Here is a 21104-nt window from a genome sequence, read left to right as displayed (position 1 = left end):
GTCGTGTTGAAAGGTGAAATTCCTCTTCAGCTTTCTAGCAGACGCCTGAAGGTTTTGAGCCAAAAGTGACTGGTATTTGGAACTGTTCATAATTCCCTCTACCTTGATTAAAGCCCCAGTTCCAGCTGAAGAAAACCAACCCCAATGCATGATATTGTCACCACCATGCTTCACCGTGGGGATGGTGTTCTTTTGGTGATGCGAAGTATTGTTTTTGCGCCAAACGTATCTTTTGGAATTGTGGCCAAAACGTTCAGCCTTGGTCTCATCAGACCATAACACATTTTCCCACATGCTTTGGGAGACTTGATGTATTGTTTTGCAAATTTTAGCCAGGCCTAGATGCTTTTCTGTGTAAGAAAAGGCTTCCATCTTGCAAACCTACACCATAGTGCAGACATATGGAGAATACGGGAGATTGTTGTCACGTAGTACACAACCAGTACTTACCAGAAATTCCTGCAGCTGCTTCAGTGTTGCTGTAGGTCTCTTGGCAGCCTCCATGACCAGTTTTTGTCTCGTCATCAGTTGTGGTGAGATGTCCAGTTCTTTGCAACGTCACTGTTGTCCCATATTTTCTCCACTTTTTGATGACTCTCTTCACTGTGTTCCATGGTATATCCAATGTTGAGAATTTTTTTTGTATTCTTTTCCTGACTGATGCTTTTCAGCAGAGATCCCTTTGATGCTTTGTAAGCTGTCTGTAAACTATGGCTATTGCTGTAGCAGGCAACTGAGTAAATGTCAGGAAAATCCTACTAAGACAGCTGAACTTTATTTGGAGTTAATCAGAGTCTCTTTAATTGATGGAAGGTGTGTACCCAAAAAGACTGAATGTTATAATTAAATCAAAAGGTATTTCAACAAAGTATTAGTTTAAGGGTGTGCACACTTATGCAACTAGTGTATTGTATGTTTTTTATTTTTTATATTTTTTTCCCGCAGTAGATTTGTTTGTTTTTCAACAGAATTCTACAGGTTATAGGTCACATTAAAGGTGGGAAAAGTTTTGAAATTATTTATTGTGGTCTCATTTTTTTATATCACAAAAACCTAGCATTTTAACAGGGGTGTGTAAACTTTTTATATCCACTGTATGTATGTGTGTGTGTATGCATATGTGTGTGTGTGTGTATATATATATAGTTTACATACGTTTGTGCGAACGACATTCTGTCTGCTGCAATGTGCCGAAAATCAGAATGTCGAGCGCACAAACATTTGTGAACCAGATAGTCGACTACACTTATGTGAATGCACTACTGCATTCGCATAAGTGTAAGTTGACAATCTGTACGGAGATCGCTGTACAGTGGGGAGTGGAAATTCATCCATATCCCCACTGTAGTGCCATCTCAGAGTTAGAATATATAAGTAGTGGGGGGTTGCAGGAGGGCTTGCCCCACTGCAAAAACGTGATTTGTCATATAGGAGTCTGATTTACATCAGCTCCTATACGGCTATCACGAGGTGGTTTTGACAACAATGTCGAGTGAAATGCGTCGAACATTTCGTTGTTTTTCATTTAAACGGAAAATGTTTTTCCGTTCGAAGAAACAATAGTAAAGCTAAATAAATATATACATTATATATATATATATATATATATATATATATATATATATATATATATATATATATATATATATATATATATATAGACAGACACACACACAGGCATAGCGAAAGATATTTCCCCTTTTTCTTCATTTAAACTATTTTAACTTAAGTAATAAGTTCCTTCCCACTCTGATGGCTAGGTGCATTTTTGGCATAGTTGTTTTCTTTAGATCTTTCTTAACTTTGTATTAGCACTATAGTTATCATTATTGTCAGTTTTAGAATTATTGCCTTTGTTTATATTTTAAAGTTGAGTAATTTCCTGTATTTCAGAGATGGACAACTGACTTCAGGAAATATGCCTGATGTGGTTAAAAAATCCTGCCCCAGGATACCCATAAGTTGGCGGTGGTATTCCTGGAGACAGAACATTTGTCAGCCTTCTGCAGCTCTTGAAAGGGCACTGGCCACCATTGCTTACAGGAACAAAATAATAAGTTGCTCCTTAGGGGTGTTTCTCCATCTTTGTCCTGAAACAAATAGGGTAAAAGTCAAGGAGAGTGAAAAAGAAAAGGAAAAAAAAGATGAGAGTGGAGCCCATTCCACCTTTTTTTTCCTTTTTTAGCTAAAATTCACACAGAGACCCCACTCAGGAGGCAATGATTCTGACAGCATTGAGCTATCTATGTATCCAGTACTGCAAACTTCCTGTATCGAGGTTGTCATCATCCCAGAATGCTTGCACAGCAGGATAGCTTTCAGCTGTTATTCTTAGCAGGGGCTTTCCAATTCCTCCAGTCCCTGCCCCCTCTGTAACTCTTTGTTTTGGGTCTTCTATCTCCATCCAAAGTTCTTCAGATATTTTTGGTGCAAATTGATATGGGTGTCATCCAGTCTCTGTCTGTTTCTAGATTAGATTACTTTGGCCATGGGTCTCTTAAGAAAAGAGCTCCTCCCTGAGTACAGGATTCATTATCATAGGTAGCAGAGCTGTAGTCCTTTCCTGCTCACTTTCCTTCAGCACCTGTCATTTCAGATCTCTTGGTGCCAACTCTGTTGAGTCCAACACTCCTGACTCTTATTTCATCAGAATTGACTCATCTTCAGCACCAACTCATTCAGCACACTTTTTCATTGTTAGGATCATCAGCTTTTGAGGTACCCACTTGATCTTGATGGATGGAGTCATCTGGATCATCAATGTCTGCAGATGAATGCTTGGACCTGTCATCATCCTATTTTGTTCAGGATGACACAGTACGGATGTGGATGTCTTCAATACCAACGGATTCTGTGCCTGAATTTGATGACTTTGAGAGGATGATGTCCCATCTTGTCATACAGTCAGGAAATGCATGACTGGCTTCATCCTCATCCCTTTGCACTGCTCAATCTGCATTCTTTAGTTCTCATTATTCCAAGGGAGAGCATTTCTGAAGGCCTCCAAACCATCAAGAACATCATGGGTCTTTGGGTGTTTTGAGCAGGTACCCCTCCAGAGTCACCTCAAAAACACACATACTACAGCAGGTGCATAAACTTCCCCATGGAGTCTGTCATGGAGGTATGTTTCTTCACCTAGACTCATGGATGGCTGTCTCATTCGACAACTGGCTGAAAGAGCATAATGTCCAAAAGCTATGTTGTCTACTATGCAATCCCAAAAATGTCATCCCTTCCCTTCCCATTCCTACCACCCCACCAGAAAAGATAAACAACCAAGGAGATTACACATCTTCTCTAAATGTGAGCAGTCCAAGAGTTCTCACCAGATCAGAGAGGGTCCAGATTACTTTTAGTTCTCAAAGGGTCATAGGACCTCAGGCCATTTCTAGACTTAAAAGACCTAAATGGTTACGTAAAAAACAGTTCCAGATAGTCATAGTGCAAGCCATTCTTTCATGTCTACAGGAGGGAAACTGGATGTGCTGATTAGTCCTTTAGGACTTACCTCCTTATAAAAATCAGAGTCCAGAAAGTGAACTCTCTTCCAGTTAGTAACCAGTCATTACCAGTTCCGAGCATTGCCATTTGCTGTCATCTCAACCACTTTGGAGTTCACAAAGTGCATGGCAGTTATTGCAGACCAGTTGAGCTTGAGAGGGACTTGCATATTCTCATACTCACATGACTGGTTACTAGCAGCCACAACAAGGGATTCCCTGATATAAACCAGAGATTATTTTTCACTTGTCTCTGTCACTGGGGATCTGTGTAAACTTGGAAAAGTCTCTGCTAGAATTCTCAGATACTCTGATCATTATAGGAGCCATCTGGATACATGTTTGTGTACTGTCAAACTTCTAGAGGAAGTTTTTGAACTGTAATCCTAGCTATTCTTGTAGCATCTCCACTATCTTCTGTTATCTTAAAAGTCCTCTGGTGGTTTCCTTTCTACTGGTACCTCATCCAAGGGTTTATTTCAGAGTGCTCCAATGAACTCTAAGTATTTACTGGTCTCAGTCAGTAGATTGTATGAGCACTCCAGTCTCTGTCTTCTGCTGGTGAGATTTAAAGTGGTAGATGGAGTCCCACACTATGACAGTAAGAAGGTCTTTCATCCTTCCCCTTCGAAAAGCCTCAAAGACCACAGACATCTCCTCTCTGGGGTGGTAGGTGTATCTTTTTGAGGAAAGAATGATCCAGGGCATGTGGCACTATCAAGAGGACCATTTTCATATAAATAAAGGAGATGAGGATGGTCCTCCTAGTGTTGTAAGCCTTCCAGACTAACTTCCAAAGTGTCATAGGCATTCAGACATGCAACATGTCAGTGGTCTGGTACATCCACAGTGAGGAAATTAATCTTGCCCTTTGTATCAATAAACTGTGAGGGACTGGTAAAAGATGTCTTTGAAGCACTTTCTAGTAGCAATGCGCATTCCGTGATGAGCCATCTACCTAGTGGACATGCTCAGCAGATAGATACTGATGCCTCCCGAGTGGTCATTCCAATTTTCAGTATCTGATATATTTCATTGCTGTGGCCAATATTCTTACAACCTTTCATCCTATAAGGCCAAGAACACCATCAATGGGCCCAGACAATATCCCTGGATGCCTTCTAAGTAACATGAAACATGACCTATCAGACGGTCTGTAATTGCTATTTAACTGTAGCCTCCAAACGGGTTTTGCGCCTCATGAATGGAGAACAGCAATAGTCATCTCTCTCCACAAAGGTGGGCCAACTACAGACCTATAAGTCTCACTAGTCGTAGTCGTGTATGTAAAGCCATGGAAAGAATTATGGAAATGATCAACAGTGATATAGTAAACCTCCAGACACTGGACCCAACCTAGTATGGTTTTGTCAAGGGCAGATCATGCCTACTCTACCTGGTGAACTTGTTTGAGAAGGTCACAAAAGCAATGGATGAGGGCAAAATGTTTCACACTTTCTACCTTGACCTGGCCAAGGCATTTGACACAATACCCAGCTCTGGCATTGACAAACTTGCCCAGTTGATAGCCAGCTGTCTTACAGACAGGAACTAGGAAGTTAGAATTGGGGAGTCCATCTCTACAGACAGGCCAGTCACAAGTGGATTCTCTCAGGGATTGGTCCTTGGGTTGCTTCTGCTTGGCATTTACTTCTGTGAAGTCAAGGCCAATGTCAATGGTCTCTGGCTGACTAAATTTGTAGATGATTGCAAAATTAGGAGCTGTCCCTGTATCCCTCACTGACACAGATGTTCTCCAGGAAGGGCTGACGCAGACAAACAACTGGTGTCGGAGCCATGGACTAAAACTAAATGACGAAATGTATAACAGTATCCTTCAGGAAGTCATCCACCCCTGCTAACCATTATATTGACAGCACTCCCCTTAGAGATGACCCAGTAGTCACGGACTTAGGGACATGCATAGACAGTAATCTGGCCTTTGACCATCATGTGTCAACAGTAGTGAGGAAATTATTATATGCTGGGCAGCTTATAAACAAAGATATGGCATCTAAGTCCAAGGAAGTCATTGTGCCTTTGTATTCGGCATTTATTAGACTTATCATTGAGTACAATGCCCCCTTTGGTATGTACCTAACCATGCATATCCAACAGGTGGAACGTCCACAGAGGTTCCAAAGTAAAAGAATACAGGGTGCAAGTAAAATGTTCTGTGCAGACCACCTCAAGGCCCTATCCATTTATTTGTCTTCTACAGGCTTTTGAGGGGAGATCTATGCTTGGCATACAGAGCATTGTCAGACCCCACTGTGATGGACATCCTGCTTATCCACAAAACAAACACAACCAGAATTACCCATTCTCAAAACTTCAACTTTGCCTGTGATATAGATAGTACCTGATGGAGAGACAGATATATATCCCAGAGACAACCCCATCTGTGGATCAGGCTCCCCATTCATTTGAAGCAGAGTTCCTCCCTAACCCACTTCAAGTGCAACTTGGACATTTGGATGTGGAACAGAAAATTCATCCCTGGTTTGGCACCTGTCTCTAATGGACACACGCAACCTATAAATGATTCATCTCCCAGGCCATTGCTTGTAAATGTTTCATCTCCTAAGCCCTTTCTTACACTTAACAAGGGTATCGGAACTCATCAGAGATTTGGGATGCATGACTAGGCTTAAAAAGGTCCTTGTGGTTATTAGGCTAGTAAGCACCTGTGAACCTATAAATGCAGCAGATACTTTTTCCTCATTCCTCCACAGGGACAGTCATCAGGGGTTGGCAGTGGTCTTTGTGTCCTCCCAGACTTCTGTATGCCTTACCCCACTACCATTAAAGATCAAATTCCTTCAGAAAACATCTGTGTTGAAGACTTCTGTAATCCTCGTAGCCCCTTTTGGTTGATACAAATTTGTTTCCCCGTGTTATGGCCTCAACTCAAGAAGCAGCCTTGCATTATCGATCGACAACCAGGTCTCTTCTCCCACGCATCCTGCAAGCCTCAAGCAGATATACCTTGCCCCAAACTGACCACATTGTTTATCCATTTCCAGTGAGGTCCATGGATACAGCTTATTCTTCTAGAGTGATCTAACTTAGAAAGATTTAACATGCAATTTCTACAGTAGTTGGATCCCCTCCAGTTCCCTCAGTCTTATAATTTCTATCTTTATTTTCTTCATCTCCAGCTCCAGTTACTCAGCCAGCAAGGTCCACTTAGCTGCCATCTATAATTTTCAGCAAGGATGCCATTCCTTGTCCCTAGCAATGGAGAAAGTCTTTCTCAGACAAATCTTTCTTTTTTGATCTCCCATTAAGGACCCCACTCCCCCATGGGTTCTCAGTTTGCTCTAAATGAATTGAAACCTCATATTCGGCCAGTTTTTAATTCATTTCAACCTTTATTTTGTGTAGTTTTGTCAGCTCATTTGAATAGCTGCTTCTATTCTTTCTAAGCTTTTGACATTTGTTTGTATGTATGTTCTTCGTGTTTCACTGTTGCAATCATCACACTCTGGTTATCCTGCCAGTGAATACACTCGAACATCTACATTTATGGTAAGTGTACACAACGGTACTCTCTCTACTGTTTCACTTTTTTTTAAACACCTCTTAAATACATTTAGTTTTCCCTCTAAATTACTAGAAGCCAGCTCTTGTACTAAGAGTGAAAACTGAAATGTGTTTTGCTGTACAGCTACAAAGCTGTTCTCCATAAGTGGTTTCTCTTCTTTTTTATTAGATTTTCTTTTTCTTTAGATTTCCGCTTTGTTGACTTTTCAGCAGAGTAGTGACTAAAAAACAACTATTTTTACCCAAATAAATGGCTTTTGCTAGCTGTTTTTCAAAGTTTCTGTTTTCACACTTGGAAAGCTCTAATCAACTTGTTGATCAGTGTACAACCATTTTCAAAGTCCTCCTGGTTGGTGTTTTGAACAAAATAGCAGTTTTAGTTCATAATGTCCCTTCTAAATTTTAGAAATGTGTAGCTTATGTCCTTCAAGGCTGCCTTGACATGGAAGCCCTAATTACACTGAGTGATGTTGCTACAGGCTTAGCTTTGGAAGTAAATAGCAATGAAAAAAGTGCTTAATTCTTAGTGTATACTGATTAAGATTTCATGGATGATTTAATTCTTCCCATCTTTGTCAGACATCTGGATTTGCTAATTGAGAGAGAACATACTAGGAGAAAAGGATCCATGGTAGAACTTTTATGTGTATGAGTAACAAAATGGCATAAAAAGTGAGTTAAAACATGCTAGAATTCAAACCTTATTAAATTTAAATTATTTTAAAGGCATTTTAGGGGGCTTTGTGACCTAGGACCTATAGACTTTCATTTGGGGAGCTGTACCCCCACACCCATGCTGTTTGTATATTTTTTTCCAAGATCAATGTGCATTGTGTTAAGAAAGATTTGAGATAGTGCAACCCTTTTTTTTAACTTCTTTGGATCACAAATATTACATTTCTGCCTTGCACCTGCTGAGATGCCATACTGTTGTTTTCTGGCATTGCATTTTTTAAGCAGTCACAATTTGCATTGCAGCATGTCACACTTTTTTATAAATGCCCAGTACTGCCATTATTCTGAATAACAACTCAGTATGCCACTGAAGAAGGATTACCAAAATATAGTTGGGTAGTTAGGGAGAGCATGAGACTATTGGGGAAGGTGGGGGTGCCCAGGTAATAGCGGAGTTGATTACAAGAAAGAAGGATTAGATGGATTTTTGTAATTAACCTTGCTTCTCCCCCCTCACCTTGCCGATAACCACTCCAGCTGCATTTCCTAACTACCATCTGCTCCCACTGGGTATTTCTGTAGCTCCTTACCAGACCGTTCCAGAGATGTCTATTTTCAGAGCAGACCCACGGTTTTCTTTTTTTGTTGTTGTTTTTTGTTTTGTAGCTGGCCTTGTAGCCAAATTCCTAGAGCTGGGAAATGAGTACCATACCACATACTAGGAGTAGGAAGCCATCATCCTGAGGCTGTGGTTGGTGACTCTGGAGGGAGTAATATGTAATGATGCTACCTTACGTTCCTTGAATTGTTGTGCTGCAAGGCATCTGGTCTTTATCCTAGATCACACAGGTATTGGTTCTTTAATGCCAAAGAAAGAAAATGCCTGGAGACCTGTCTGTCTGTGATAGTATTCAAGTATGCCTTCACTTTACAGTCTTGTTATCCCTTCTTCCTCATTTGAGGTTTTTGATAACTTTAGATTTAAAAGATGCTTATCATATTCCTATTCATCAACACTTCAGATGTTTAAGGTTGTGTGTGTCTGGATCTCATTACCAATTCTCTGCCTGACTTTTTGTGATACCAACTGCTCCAAGAGTGTGCAGAAAGTGTCTGGCTCCAGTTATAGGCTATTACATGCTACAGGGTGTCCACATTTTTCCATATTTGGACAACTTGCTTATCTTTGTAGAGACTTTTTTGAAAGCATCAGGAATCTCTCATTTGGGTGAGATCTGTCCTGTGCAGGTTGGGATACTAAGAGAACATTCAGAAATATTTTTGACTTCCCTCCTAGCTCCTAAACCTCCACAGGAACACAAACTGTTCATGCAGATTTACCTGCTGAATGATTTATACATCACAGTTTTTCTCATCTTCTGTTATTTATTGAACCTTGTGTACCTTTAATCTTGGCATACTCAAGTCTTCATAAATATTTCAGTTTGTGCCCTTGATTTCCACATTTCTCTGTTTTATACAAAATTTCATAAATTTTCTGAAATATTTCTAATAACGCTACAAGATACCTGGTTATTTTTTCTTGTTATAGGATCCCCAAGTTTGGCAACAACACTTTTTACTTTTTGTTGCCTAAGTCATTGTGCTAAAAGTTTTTGTGCCGTGGAGGTGTTGTCAAAAAACAGTTCCTTGATGGCAAGCTTTCTAAAATCATGCATATTTTCCAGATATTCCCTTATTTTTTCTTGTTCCATGAGATTCCCCTTATTCTATAATAAGCTATCCTTTGTCAGCCCCTTTTAGTAATCCCTGTTACTAGTTGACCATAGCACTTTTTCTTTTATTTCTAGCCTATTTTAAGCTCCACATTCGTTTTATCCCAGTTACTAGGTATAACTTCTGAAGGGATTTATATCTTCCCTAATAATGCTTGAATAATTTCCACTACCCCTTTCTCAAATTCTTGTCTTTTCAACAGGTAGGTGGGGAAGTGCCGTCATCTCATTTTTACTTCACTACCCTGCATTTTGTTTCTTAGTTGTTGAATGTTCTGAAATATTGTGTATTGAAACTTTCAATTAAATGCACATGTTCCTGTGAAATTATAATTTCTGTTTAGTCTAGCCCAGTTATTGTATTTTGGGAAATAATATTTAAATTCTCTTCTAGTTCCTACTAAATTCACATCTTCCATACCAAATATTTTCATGAATTTCTTGAGAAATCTACCCTCTTTTGTTATATTTTCCCTTCTAGGTCCCAAAAATACATTCTCACTGTTGCAAAAAAGTTCCAGTCCCCACCTGTAAGTAGTAATCCCTGTTGAAAGCTGATTATTACTCCCAAAATTTTCTTAAACTCTGTAATAGCAGTTTTAGGTGGCATATAAATACATGCCAGTGTAATCCTTTCTTGAGAGTAGCTCCTTACTACCACAATGTTGCCATTATTATATTTTTCTCTTGTATCACTATTGGAGCTGCACTAGCTGTTAGTATAAATACTACCCATTTCCTTTGTCCCTGATTTTCTGCTGAAACTCCATCCTGAAATCCTTTATCAAATTCGCACATTTTTTCCAAAATCTTTCCAAATTTGTCTCCTGTAGCATTGCTGGTTACACTCTGCATTTCTTAGTATAATTCAATACTTACCTTTTTGTCTATACCTGTGAGGCCATTCACATTCCAAAATAATATGGACAGTGTAGCCATTATGATAAGTTGCTGTTCTCACCATTATATTTGACAGTGTGTTAAAATGTCTATTTCCAGCTTTTGCATTCACCCACTAATGTTTGGAAGGGTGATCTTTTATACAGCTGTTTTCTTTTCATCTCCATTTGAATCTGTCACATTTTACAAGACTTTTGTTTTAATGGAAACCTTGAAGCAAAAAAAAAAAAAAAAAAAAATCCCGTAACCTATTAACATAAAACATACACACAAAACTATGTACATATTCAAATAATGAAGTTTAACGTTTCTGGTAGGAAGAATTGTCCCAAATTGACAGCTGCACCCACAGGCATTACCTAACCAAAAATTCAGGTTATCCATCCTCAGGCGCATGTTATATCCTGTGCTCCTACATAACACTAGTTGCTATCTGTTCTTGTCTTGTTTTCCTCCCACATGTGAAAAACAACTTGTATGCTTTCAGAAAACTAACTTTTAGCCTTAAGAAAAAGTTCACTGGCTTTAAATAAAACTAAATTATACAGTGTTCTAGTAAACCCATTGATGTATTTAGTTACCAGGAAAGCTACCGTCTTGTATTCACTTGCCCTTGTACCTTTTAATGTTACAATTCCTCAGCAAACAATATTCATAACTCTTGAGATTTATTGGCTACACCTGTAGTCAGTTTTTTTCCATAGAAACACAATCAAATTTACAGCTGCCCTCAGATGCAGACTTCTGAACTCACAATGAACATTTATTTGTGAAAGGAAAACTTTTCATTACATTCACATTGTTCTTATTTTTAAAGCCCAGATGCTTACATAAAAATGATTAGATTAAGCCAAGGGCATTAATCCAGACATTCGCCTATGCAAGAGTAAGAGAAAACATTTAAATTCTACATATTTTATAAGTGACCTTTACACCCCCTTCCCCACTCCAGCAGCCCAAGATTACATCATATTAACTTAAACATGTTTTTGTCCAGATTTTCTTCTCTTTTTACTTTCTAATGCTTTCTTCTTCTTTCGGCTTTTTCCTGGTTAGGGGTCACCACAGCGGATCACCTGTCTGCTCATGATTGGCAGTGGAGTTTTATGGTGTCGAGTTGCCAGCCCAGCGCTCAACCTTCCACAGAAGGCACACACACTCACACCTAGGGCCAATTTGGAGTGTCCAATCCAGCTACAGCATGTCTTTGGGATGTGGGAGGAAACCGGAGAACCTGGAGGAAACCCATGCGACGACACGGAGGACATGCAGACTCCGCACAGAAGGCACCCCAGCCGAGGATCGAACTGGAGAACCTCTTGATGTGAGGTGGCAACGCTAACTGCTCCACCACCGTGGCCGCCCTAACTTTCTAATGCCTTCATTTCTTAAAAAAAAAAAAAAAAGACAAAAATAAGTACTAGTTTACTTTTAGTCACACAAATCAGTCACTGAAAATACTTTACTATATACCATGCAGTTTATATCATGAAATAAATATTAAGAACTAAAATGGTTTATTTAAGTTACTTTTTTTTTCCTTGTAGTTTCCTTTCAAACTCTGATGACATGAAGTAGTGTGTGTGCCTTTCAGCCCCCCTACAAGTTTGACAAAGTAAAAAAAAGTCCAATCTGTCTCAGCCACTTTTTCTTGTAAAGTCATATTTCATAGATCTAACTGATGTTTTATAGTCTTTCATTTGTTCAGTAATTTCTGTGTTGCTGGTCTTCTTCCTCTTCATCTCCATCTCTCAACCCCAGACTCTGTTTCAACTCCAGGATACTCCCAGTTCTTCTAGTCAATTCCTATACTTTTATTTTTCTCAAGAAGTTTTTGCTTTGGAACATTTGAAAAGGTTTCACTGACAATGTGCGTGTATAGGCTTTTTATGAGTAGAATGAGAAGCAATGTCCCTTTCTGCTTAATGGCTTTTTGTTGAAGCATCTTTTGTATTTCCTCCTTAGCCTGCTCTGCATCAGGAAGTGACTTTGATTGCACAGGAAAAATATTCTGAAGACAACTGGATACAGCAGCTTGAATCTAATACTTGTCTGTTGGCATTCTCTGATTTCCGTGAGAAATTTGCTACTCTTCTGCCTGGTGTACAGTGAATAATCATTTTCCCCAAACACTCTGCTGTATTCGGATGTTTAATACTTTGCCCTTCTGCCACAGTGTTGTAATGATCAACTGTTTCCACTGGTATGTTTGCATCTTTACTAATGCAAGTCTTGGCTGCTTTTCTGTGGTCAGATTTGGAGTATACACATGATATGCACTTTTGTTGAGCAAATTCTGCTGTGGGCCAGTCTAATTGCTTATTTGTGCTTTCATAAAATTAATGCAGTCAATTCCCACCAGTTTCTTTGATACGGCAGACAGTCTCAGATTTCTCTGCATGCTCTTTCGTCTAACTCTGTCACTTTTTTGAAACGGGTCTTCTTGAGTAGTCCCATACTCGGCTAGCCTTTTCTTCATATTGGCCTCTGATTTTTATCAGTTCATCTGAATAGCTGTTTAAAGATTCTTCCATTTTCCCAATCTTTTGCTATTGAGTTGATGTAATCCTTCACTGTTTCACTCATATTAATTTGGTGTGAGCACATTTGATTTATGTTTTCCTCTAAATTAAATGAAGCCATCTCTTGTACCATGTCTGGGCTTGAACTGCTTTTTGCTAAACATCTGCAGGATTCTTCCCAGTCACTGTTTTCTCATGAAAGTTTCTTTCAAACTTTCTAAGTTTCTTCTTTAATGGCATCCAGGCAGTGTACTTAGTAGCCAGTAAAGGAATTGTACCCAAAATGAAATTGTACTGACTGGTATGTATGTCATGTTATCGTAAGCTTATATGATTGAACACCTAATAATCTGCACCAAAATGTCGAGAGAAATAAATAGGGAAAGCTGACATAATCGAAAACATATTAATTGAAGAGTTATAGTTGGCCCGTAAGAACCAGTCGCGCAGTGCGTGTAACATCCGGGAATGGTTTGGTTTAATAAATAATGAAAGCATACTTTAAGAATTCAAAACGTAACACTATACAATAATTAATGGAAAAGATATAAATATTTACTCTGCAAATGGTATAATATATAAAATGTTTACCCGGAAGTAAAATCTGAATGGGTTGTAAATCACATAGCAAAACAAGACATTTTGTGCGTTACACTGCAAAGATATACAAGCCATGGCTGAAACTTCGCAATCCTGTCCGGGAATAATAGGCAACACATATGGAACAATTATGTCACAGAAACATAGGAAAATGTTACACATAGATGGCTATATCTACAATCTAGAGAGAACTCTCAAAAGTAAAAATTATTGGTGTTGCAGGTTCAAGCTAGAAGTTCAAGTAGAAATGTAAAGGCAGAGCTATTACTGTTAGTGTAGCAGTTGGTGAACAGTTGTTAAAGTCGGTCTCTCACCATCATGCTCCAGATCCAACCGAAATGGAATGGTACATAGCTTGCCATAACTTAAAAGAGACAGAGCAACTATGTAGAACTACACCAGCTTTACTTGATGATATTATTGCAAGTACTTCTGTTTAAAGTACTGTACATTTACGTTTGTGTAGGTCTATGTTGCAGCAGGTCAATAGGGTTAGGCAGAAAAAGATGTTAACATAGGGTCTATATTATATCCTCGAATGCTTAAAAAAGCGAATGCTGATTGATCGAACTTTTATTTGCGAAACTGCAAAATATCGAAGCAGCAGAAACTCTAATTTTTTCCTAGGGAAAGAATTTGGTTGTCCGTTTCTGTTGCTTTGGTATTTTCAGTGTTATGGTGGAAAGTTACCAGTCGGATTCAGGTAAGTGTGCGATTGTGTGGATGTGAGTGTTAGGGTGATTTAGGTGAGTTAGTGTTAGGGCTCGGGTTAGGTGTGTATGCTGTTGAGTGGACATGAGGGTTAGGGTGGATTTAAGTGAGTTAGGGTTAGGGAGCGGGTGAAGTGAGTGTGCGATAGTGACGGACCTTAGGGTTAGTGTTTGGGTTAAGGTAAGTGGGTAGTTAGTGTTGTGTGCATAGTTTAGTGTAGGGTTAGGTATCAGATTTTAGGTGTGTGTGTGTGGATTTCTGTTTGTTTGGTGTGCTTGTGTTGTGTGTATGTGTTTAGGATCAGCGATTTTTTTTCCTGGGAAAAAAATCGCTGATCTGACAGTTCGAGATTGTAAACTTTCGCTTAAATTAGGTTGATCAATCAGCGTTCGCTTTTTTAAGCGTTCGATGATATAATATAGACCCGTTTCCATACCCTATTGCACACATGTCTCTAAGTACAGTAAATACTACTCAGTATTCCCTCAAGCAAGGAACATTCATACAAAAGCGCATGGTAGACATGCATACTAATACTCATGTATTGGTGTTTACTACCAAGGAAAATCTACAGGATTTGTCTGAAAGTATTATATGGTTTATGGATGGAATTATTCTTACCAAAGCTCGATTATGTTGACAACTGTACACAATATATGCTTTTATAACGTGGTGATAACAGCAAATGTCTAGCTCTCATTTACTGCCTAATGACGAAAAAGTCATTTAAAGTGTATAACTATTTGTGGGAGTGTGTATTCAGCTTGTTGACATCTTTCAAATTACAATTGTCTGTTAAGTATATTCTAACAGATTTAGAGATGGCAGCTGTAAAAAGTGTCAAACACAATTTCAGTGATGTTGTAAAAAAATGTTGTTTGTTTCACTTTGCCTAGGCTAGCTGGCGAAAAGTGCAAAGTTTAGGACTAGCTGCTCTTTGAGAGACTGATCGGCAAATATACAGAGTTGAGAATATTTTTTTGGTTTTAAAGTTTGTACTGTTAGTTTTTGCTTAGATCTCTGTTGAAACTGTTTTGTCCCACCCACCCTCCCTCCCTATTTTTGGTTTGTAGTTTAAATTTGGTCGCTTTTGCAGTTGCCCGCCCCACTGTAGATTTGATCTGGGACACTCCCCCGTCCCATCTGTTTACCACATTCTACCTAATAAACTCTTTCTGCACTTGCTTTTAGTCCTTCTTAATTTAATTGCATTTTTTAAACAGTGTTTGGTCTAATATTGCTGCATACTCAAGTGTGCTAGCTTGCACTGCATGTGAATTGTTTTTTACTACTGTTTTTGCTACTTTTCTGTAAAAAAAAAAAAAAAAAAAAAAAAAACTGTTAAGCCTGTTTCCTACCTTTCCTGTAACTAGTGTACCAGATACAGATTTTGTATGTAAGATGGTGTGAATGTATGTAAGCTTTTGAGTCCCCCAAGCCTTTCTGTGTTGGAGGGAAGCCTTATAGCTTCAGTGGGAGTGGTAAGCACTAGGTAACCTGTCTACCACATAAGTAGTGGTTCTGGCCCAGAATTTGTAGTTATAGGCCGTTTGGGCAATCTCTTCCATCTCTCTCAATTTTCTGATTTGAAAGCCTGTATTTGCACTTATTTCTGTCCTGTAACTCATCTAGTGCAGATACAGATTCTTAGTTTTAGCACTTAAATTTGCTTGTTCATGCTCAGCACTTGTTCAGAATTTGTAAGCACTAAATAAGCTACTAATTACTATAGCACTCTATCTTCCTCATTACCTAGAGGAAAACAGTTTTTGTACTTACTTTTCTCACTTGTTTAGAGAAAAACAGCTCTTGTACTCACTTACCTAGAGGAAAAACCCTGCAACTCTTTTTGCGCGGTCTTGCACACAGAGCAGCGTCGGTTAGCTGGGGTATACTATTCCCGGCCCCACAAAGTCTGCACTGTAAATTTTCCCTTAGAACTAGGCAAGCCTCAACTCAAGTGCTTCAGATCAGCTGCTCTTATTGCAGCACTTGAAAAACAGAAATCAGCACTTGTCCTAATCTCCTAGACAGCACTACTATTCTCCAAATTTCCTAGACAGCACTATTATAATATAGCATAAGAGCCTCGATCGTACGCAGGACTTAAGTTCAATTTACTCTTTAAAGCATGTCCAGAGGTCAGCTTCAAGTGTACTCTCCAGTTCATCTGGTGGAATTGGGCATCCTGAGGCAATGTCACAACTGCCTCATGTATACAGACAACCCTCTCCTCTTACCTCTAGACACAAACACTTGTGAGACATGCAAATACACAGCCAGACTGGAGGCTAAGTGCTCTCAACCCATGACAGTAACAGACAGTCAAGAGGATGAGGGACACACTTGCATCACACCACCTGTCACACATGAATCTACAAAACAAGCACCGGCAAAACATACGCATAAATACGCAAAAACATATTCGGAGGCACTAGGTACCAATCTGAAAAAGAAACAGTGCCCTCCAAAGCAGAGAAGCAAGCAACCTGCACCCCCAAACACAAGCCAGAAAACACATAATTCACCTCGGCAGTGTGCCTCACAACAGCCCTTAAGGCAAAACACCATACCTAACACGCTAGTAATAGGAGACTCTATAGTAAGGCACACGGATGTTCCACTCACCAGGCTGAACAAGGAGAAGGTTACTGTCAGCTGCCTGTCGGGTGCTCAAATCAGCCACATAACACAGGCACTTAGGTCACTCCAGAACAAGTACAAGTATGACGCTGTTATTGTACATGTTGGTGTGAATGATCTAAGACGTACCTCCCTGGACTACATGAAAAGTGACATTGAGGAGCTCTCTGATCATGTAGCCCAAGCTGGTATGACCCTGACCTTGAGTAGCATACTACCTTCACCTAAAATGATACCACAATACAAAGACAAAATGATCAATTTCAACAATTGGCTAAGCTTCTGGTGTCATTCTAAGGGGATCCAGTGTCTGTCTGCCTGGGATGACATGATAGACAAGCCTCGCTGTTTTGCCAAAGATGGGTTGCACCTGTCACCCCTAGGTTTTCGAATACTGGCCAAGGCTCTTGCCGTCCCCATAGTGCCTTTTTTAGGCAAGGCTCAAAGGACAAACCAACCACCGCAACCAGCACAGGTAACCAAAAACTAAGGGTAATGCTACTTAACGCCAGAAGTCTCCACCTCAAAATGCACACACTCGAGGCTCTCCTCAGCATGGAGAAAATCGATGTTTGTGCAGTGACGGAAACCTGGTTCAAGGCTCAAGAGAGCACCCCGGCACTGCCAGGTTACAATTCATATCATACCTTCCAGCCTCAGTTACAGGATCGCAGTACAAAGGGAGAAGGTGTATCCATATTCATCAAGGAGACCCATATCTTCATGTTAGAAGTGCAGCATGATGCCCCAGAGATCATCCATGCACAACTATCAGCAGGCAAAACACATTTCAAGTCGTAGCCGGTTATAGATCGCCCACCATGTCCCAAGATGCTCACTCTGCATTCCTTGAGACATTGGAAAATATAAAGGTCCTACCCAACACCATAATCTTGGGTGATTTCAACTACCCTGGTATAGACTGGGCGAACTACCAATGTAGTAACTCCTATGCTCAGCGATTCATAGAATTTATAAATTCAAATGCCCTTGAACAACTAGTATGTTCCCCCACTAGAGGGGACAATATATTGGATTTAATCATAACAAATATGGGCGCCCATTGTACCACACCCATTATCACTCTCTCCTTGGTCAGATTCGACCACAAACTGATAACCCTGGACATCCTCACCCCTCCACCTCCCCCAGTCAAAGAAACCATAGTCAAAAACCTTTCCAAAGCAAACTTCAAACTACTTGCATCCGAAGTGGAAAGCTTCACTATTCCCTTGCAGAAGGGTAATGATATCCAGGATGCGGAATCCTACACCAAGGCACTCTATATGCATCTTCAGGATTGCATGGACCGTGCTATCCCAAATAAAACCAAGACTCCTTCCTCAAGCAAGAAGAAACCAGTCTGGTGGACCCCAGCCATAAGCAAACTTTTCAATAAAAGGAGGAGACTTATACAAAAAAAGGCCAAATCTCAAGTAGAACAATCATCCCTGATCAGCATTAGTAAGAAATTGAGGGCCCTCAACAAGTCAACTAAAGCTAATTTTGAAAAGAAAGTTGCCAAGGATGCCAGGGATAACCATAAGGCCTTCTATGGCTACGTCAAAAATCTAAATGGCAATGCTCAGGTCTGTTCTGAGCTAGTACAAAATGGAACAAAATACACTGACCCTTCTGACATTGCCAACATCTTGGCTGACAGGTTCAGTGCAAACACCCACCACCACCACCACCACCACCTCCTACAGGGCCTATTACCATTCCAGGGGATTGTGTAAGTCCAATTATTACTGATCCGTTGGTTAACAAGGCTCTATCTAAAGCTAAAAACACTGCCTCCATGGGACCAGACGGTGTCCCAGGCTGTGTCATACGTGAGCTCCAAAAGGAATTAACCCCGCATCTTAATACCGTGTTCAGTCTCAGTCTCTCCACAGGATATGTGCCCATAGAATGGCGCACGGCAACTGTGGTCCCGCTACACAAGGGTGGGGCCACAACTGACCCTGGGAACTACCGACCAGTAAGCCTGGCCAGTCTGAGCTGTAAGGCTATGAGCAAATCATTATGGAACTCATAAATGGAGAGATTGGGAACCTTCAGTCGCTGGACCCCACACAGTTCGGCTTCGTCAAGGGCATATCATGCCTCCTGAACCTGGTGGATTTCTTTGAGACAGTTACTCAGGCTATAGATAAGGGAAAGGAGGTACACATGGCTTACCTTGTCCTTGCTAAAGTATTTGACACCATTCCCCATTCAAGTATTATTGATAAGCTCACCAGCCTGGGCATAAACCCTTGCGTCACAAGATGGATTGCAAACTGGCTCTCAGACAGATCCCATAAAGTAAAAGTAGCGGGATCTATGTCTGAATCCAGACCAGTAACGAGTGGTGTGCCTCAGGGCTCTGTCCTGGGGCCCCTCCTGTTTGGCATATTCTTCTCAGAAGTACAGGCAAGCACCGAAGGGCTGTGGCTGACTAAGTTTGCGGACGACTGCAAACGACTGCAAACTGGGTGCTATAATAGAGTCTCCAGCCGACATGGAGATCATCCAGAAGGGCCTAAATGAGACTGATGCATGGTGTCAAAGCCATGGTCTCAAGCTAAATGCAAAAAAAATGCGTAGTAATCCCCTTTGGAAAAAAGAGTACCCGCAAATTACAACATAGGAGGTAATCCCCTGAAATCTGAAGAAGAAATAAGGGATCTAGGGACCCAAGTAGATAGTCAGCTTTCCTTTGATAACCATGTTGCCAAAGTGGTTAGAAAATCCATCTATGCGACCCATCTGATGATGAAAGGGTTCGCATCAAGATCTAAGGATGTAATGGTGCCCCTCTACTCTTCCCTCATCAGACCCATTATTGAGTACAATGCACCAATTGGAATGTACCTGGCTAGACATCTCCAGCAGCTGGAGAGACCACAGAGGTACCTAACCAAGAGGATTACTGGCCTCAAACAGTTGTCCTATGCAGCACGATTGAAAAAGCTAAGACTGTTCTCTGTTGCATACCGCTTTCTCAGAGGCGATCTGTGTCTAACGTACAGAGCCATGTCCAACCCAGAATTGTTGAACATGCTCCATCTTAGCAAAACCAAATCTACTCGAGCTACATGCTCTAGGGATATAAACCTCAACACAACAATGAATAGAACATGCTGGAGGGATAGATTCCCTTCGCAGAGACTTCCCTTACTATGGAACAGGGTCCCGATCTACATAAGACAGAGCCCCTCACTATCACTCTTCAAGAGGAACCTTGATGAGTGGATGGGTAACAGAAAGTTCACACCGGGGATCACACCAACAACACTACTAGATAGGAGCCAAGGGTACTAGCTGCTAGTACAAGGGTCTAGGGAACTACTAAAGCGGCGGTGAATACCGCACTGCGTGGCTGGGCTAATATATGCCTTTGGGCAGATAGCCCAGTACCAACCTATGAACCTATATGGAAAATCTACATCATTTCAACTATTGGTAAAAAAGTTGCGTTAGTTTTCCTGTATGAAAGTGAAGTACTTACTGCTTTTCAATCTTTGTGTAAGACTTTCCCTATTGAGGGTAAGGAGTTGTTAACGTATTTTACTGAAGTTTATGTATTAGGACGCCCTAGAAAAGTACAAACTAGAGCGATGTCAGTGTCATGATTCCCACCCGTTTCCCATTGTATTTTGGAATGTTTCCTCTCTGAATGCGTTATTACCTAGGAAGCAGAACTATGTTGAAAGATGACACAGACGTATACGTTGTCTGTTAGGGAAACGTATATGTGATATAGCAGCTGTACTTCACGTGTTAGTACCTGAATAAAATAGGGTTAATGAAGTTAGGTTACAACTCATGGCGGGTTCAGCTGTTTCACCAAAGAAAAGAAAGACACTGGAGAAACAGTATAGGATGCAATCGGTGTTAAGTAACCGCTCTGCATACACCTGTGAAGACTTTTTGACAACTGCAGCTATGCTTCTTAAGGTGTAGATGAGCTTATTTAGTCTAGCAACGCACCAACCACAATTGCACATGTTAGCTTCACATTACGTATTTTCATTTCTACTACATTTTAAAATCACTTCTACACAGTAACATATTCTATTAAGGAAGTTATATATTTATAGTATATCTACAGCGTGGTATGGGCATTTACTTTATTAATTTACAGTCTTACATACATTGCAACAGTAAGAACTACTGTTCACATTCACCAAAGCTGAGATTGCGAAGTGGCCAACTATAACTTTTCGATATTTACAGTTTCAATATTAGCTTTTGCTATTTATTTCTCTTGACATTTTTGT

General features: G+C 40.2%; 1 protein-coding gene across 2 annotated transcripts in view; it reads left to right on the top strand.

Annotated features, from left to right (window-relative positions):
- APRT (adenine phosphoribosyltransferase) overlaps positions 1–21104 on the top strand; it is a 670278-nt gene that overhangs the window by 497994 nt on the left and 151180 nt on the right. The gene's annotated exons all lie outside the window — the stretch shown is intronic.

The sequence above is a fragment of the Protopterus annectens genome, chromosome 8.part1 (assembly GCF_019279795.1).
Source record: "Protopterus annectens isolate FY-2018-M chromosome 8.part1, PAN1.0, whole genome shotgun sequence".
Classification (NCBI taxonomy): domain Eukaryota; kingdom Metazoa; phylum Chordata; order Ceratodontiformes; family Protopteridae; genus Protopterus; species Protopterus annectens.
The sequence above is the reverse complement of the archived record's forward strand: the minus strand, read 5'-3'. Positions and strand labels throughout refer to the sequence as shown.